Genomic DNA, 4,140 nt, shown 5'->3' with positions numbered 1-4,140 from the left:
CTAATTTAGTTAAATTAGAGAACTGGCCAAGTATTCAGTACTGTGTGTCTGCATTCACTTACTGAAGGTCTGTTTCAGAAATAAAAGTTCCATAATACTGGCATCTGGTAGGAGATTAATTAAATGTCATTAGTAGGCACCTTTTCTGCATATGTTTAACAGGGCTCATATATTAAACAGGGCCCATGATTAGCTTTCCACAGTCATTTAAACACAAACTGGAATATTTTATAGATTTCTTTTGTTTAATGTGGTTCCTTAATCTTTCCCACATTCCAGTAATTTTATTAAGTGCACTCAAATAGAAAAATAAAGATGCAGACTCAAGAATTAATTGAAGAGAATAGCAGGCTATGTATTTATTTGCAGTTCAATATAATGTACAAATGAGGCATTGTCCAGGGAATGTCTAACAGTCATTCAAAGAATCCACATTTTTATACATATTTCAGCAGAGAAGACCTTTCCAAGAAAAGAGGATGTTAAAATGCACAAAGATTTATCTATGCTTTGAGAAACACACTTAATATGGTTGAACATTTTGGCTTTAAACCACAAAAACATTCATGCTCTTTTTATTATTTTATTGTGATTTCTTATTTAATGCACTTTTAATGACAGCAACTGGCAAATCCAGTGCCCTTTATATCTTTCTGGCTGGTAAAACTAATTCTGATTTTTTTGGGCCACACATTTTTTCTCAATTCTATTATTTTTGTTTACACAAAGGGTACACTGAGTTGCATCACAATGGTAGAGAGGCACTTTATCATTTATAGATTTTATATTTTCTTTCCATTTAATAGAGTTATTATCATGTTGCCAAACCTGCCAGAAAACAAACGCTTTTGGACCACTGTGAACTTTAATCATGTCAAGGGCAGGGATAATGCTGTAACAGTTATTAGGTGTTGAGCAGGTCTTAACGCAGGGGGAGTTGTAGGTGTAGAAAACTACACAGCCATTATTGTCTGTATTCAGGAGATGCCATATGGGTGGTACCTCTTGATTGGGTAACGTTGAATTAATGAGCAGGAGATATTCAGAGTGGTAGTTGTTGTTAGATCCAGGGATTGGTTTTGGTCTGGCAGCAATCAGACGATCACCTATAAAAACTTTATTCACACCAGCCAAGTTGTTTTTCACTACATCTGAAGGATATTGATCAAGGAAGTTCTGATCAAGGTCATTTGTAGAACACTGTTCAGCTTTGACATTGATGGCCACAGCAAATTGTTGACCTTCAGATCCATATCTGAAACAAAGCAAAAGTGCACAAATAATTTCACCAAATAAAAGGTTACAATAATGGGGTTACAATAATTGGGTCATAACAGATTTTATTTATATAAAAGTAGCTAGATCTCTAAAATTAATTATTCACTGTTCACTGAATACTTTCTATTCTTATTTATAGCCTAAATGCAGGTCAGTAAAGGACCAGCACAATAAAAAAATATGAACACTTGCTATTCTAAATCAGAATTTAAAAAAATATTTCTACTGCTAGAATCTCCTTTTGACTGAGCATTTCTTGCCTATGTATATATTTTAAATCTGTGTTTTGGTTATGGACAGTTCAAATTAGTACTAAGATTTAGTGCTTGAAGTGGGTTTCTTTTTCCCCCCAATATCACCACTGCATCTGCCAGTACTCTGTATATCATTGGACCATGATGGTAATAGCATTTTCAATCAAATGAAAAGTGATTATATACAATTTAAATTTAAGGTACAATATACATAAATAATAATAATAATACCTTTTCCAACTTATTGGATTTTGGAGCCATTATGTAATGGAATCTGTGTTTGAGATCAAGTTGATTTAAACTAAACCACACGACCCTGTGTAAGAGTTGCTATAAAATAATTCAGACACTTTTTGTTCGCATAAGATTTCATGTAAGTATCCCATGTATTTCTTGGCTGCATTTAAACTTCGGTCGGTCTTAAATGTCCTATCCCAAATTCCATGTGTATATGGCGTAAGTGTAGTTTGCGGGGGGGGGGTCATATGTCCTGCCAATAAATCCTGTTCTCACTGCTCTTATAATGTATTAGGTTGGGTGGTGTGAACAGTGTCCCACCAAAGGTGAAAGGAAACCTACACCACTAGTATGTGGTAATTATTGGTTTTAAATTCCAGTTGTAAATGTTTAGCTTACTTTTCATTGAAGAATTTGATGATCTTATGAAGATTTGCAATGTTAGCACACACTGCAGGAAAGAGCAGGAAGAGAAGGAGATGTTTCCTCAGCGCACCAGGACACACCTGTATTTCACATTTATATGTTTAAAAATACATTCAGTTAAATGCTTTAATGTTTGTTTATTTCTATCCATTTGTATATATGCAATTGCTACAAAACACTATATGTCCACTTGCTTTTATTACGCTGGTTAACAAAGCGTCACGTTTGGTCCCTCCTAGCGTCTTTACTGTGTATGCTATTTTATTTTCTGAACCTGTCTGGATTGTGTTCCCTGTCTGGATTCCCTTGTTGTATTTATTAGCCCTGATATGTTTTCTGTTTGCGTCTCTGTTCATGGATATTCTGGCTTTCTGACCTTGGAACGGACTGTGGATTCTGATTATGGATTTACCCTCAATAAAGCTCGCTCTTCTCTGTGTTTGCATCTGCCCATCAGTGTGTTATACATGTGCTCAGTCATTGCTACTCTTCCGATTTCTTTTGTTTTTATTTTGTCTTAACATTGTTCTTTTCTTTTTTACTTTTACAAAATATTACTGCGCAGCACTGTGGCTGACACTTGCCTTTTAAGTCTTCTTTCAATAAAGCTGACTTGACTTATTTACAAATAAGTAATAAACCCTTTGTGTAAAATTGAATTGCTCCATCATTTAGAAAACATGCCTGATAGAAAAATTCCAAAAACAGATTAAAATTCAGCTGAAGTAATATAAGCTACATCTATTTTAGTTTGAACAATAACAACAAAAAGTTATTATTTATTTGTTTCTTTGTTTATTTTTATTTTTGTGGTGCAGTGCTATGTCATTGTATATCTACCCACTAGGAATGAACTCTAACTGACCTGACACAGACAGACATAAGGAACAAAAGCACACATGTTGTTAGGATGTCATTTAGCCATTTTGAAGCAGCCTCTTTTGGTAATTTTGTTACCTTTTAGCAGTCCATTATAAAATGTAGGTGTCAAAGACATCAAAAACTCAGTCTAAACTTTTTAACTCTTTAAATGCAAGACCTATGGCAGGTCACCTAACATAGATTGACTTTTACAAAAGAAAGTGAAAGAAAATATGTTGAGAGGGATTCAGAATAGTTCTTACCATGCTGGGATGATAGGGTGTAGCTGTCGAACTTTGCTGCAGTAGTGAGGGTTTTGTTTTCCGGAATCACACAGGAGCACTCTAGAGTTGTCCTAGTAGATAGAAGACAACTGCAGTGCATTTATAAGTAGGACACTTGTCAGCTCTTTGAAGTTATGTAAATTTAGGTCACAGTCCAGCCCCTTGCGAGATAAAAAGAATACTTCAATAGATCACATGAATATATCAACATCTAAAATACTACTACTAATAATTATTATTAATATTATTGTTAACATTCTTGTCATGATTATTATTGGCATTATCATTAATGGTATTAGTAGTAGTATTTTAGTTATAAATTATAGTGCCAATGACATGCTGCCGTACTCCACCCAGCTGAACTCCGATTCCCATGATGCCTCAGAAGATCATGGGAGATCAGCATCTTTGGAATATTGATATCACTGCACTCCTTATAGTGTTTGAGTAGAACTGTGACTATTCTCTTCAAAGTTCTCTTCTAGTATGCATCTAGTAGGCGTACTGAGCATTCTCATTGCATTGCTGTTCTCGTGTTTTATACCCGGCCTGTTCTTTGGATGTCAATAGTATGGTTTTGCCCTTTTTGCACGTTGCCTGTTTATTGTTACTCTGGTTTAGACCCATGCCTGTACCTGACTATGATTCAGAAAACCTTGCCTGTTCGTTCTGCCTCTGTACGAGCTGACAACTGCCTGTCTGTGGATTACGTCTTGCCACTGTCTTTCCCCGAGTAAACTGATACCCAACATCCTAATCCGCAAGCGTCCAAGTTGCCTTCAGTCATTCACTTACATTTC

General features: G+C 35.4%; 1 long non-coding RNA gene across 1 annotated transcript; it reads right to left on the bottom strand.

Moving 5' to 3' along the window:
• Positions 1 to 334: 334 nt before the first annotated feature.
• Positions 335 to 3,405, bottom strand: LOC113578737. The gene is made up of 3 exons (XR_003410795.2): positions 3,320 to 3,405; positions 2,169 to 2,275; positions 335 to 1,255 (listed from the first exon to the last, which is right to left on the bottom strand). It is a non-coding gene; the product is annotated as an uncharacterized LOC113578737 (long non-coding RNA).
• Positions 3,406 to 4,140: the final 735 nt, after the last annotated feature.

This window comes from Electrophorus electricus, chromosome 15, assembly GCF_013358815.1.
Source record: "Electrophorus electricus isolate fEleEle1 chromosome 15, fEleEle1.pri, whole genome shotgun sequence".
NCBI lineage: Eukaryota > Metazoa > Chordata > Actinopteri > Gymnotiformes > Gymnotidae > Electrophorus > Electrophorus electricus.
The sequence above is the reverse complement of the archived record's forward strand: the minus strand, read 5'-3'. Positions and strand labels throughout refer to the sequence as shown.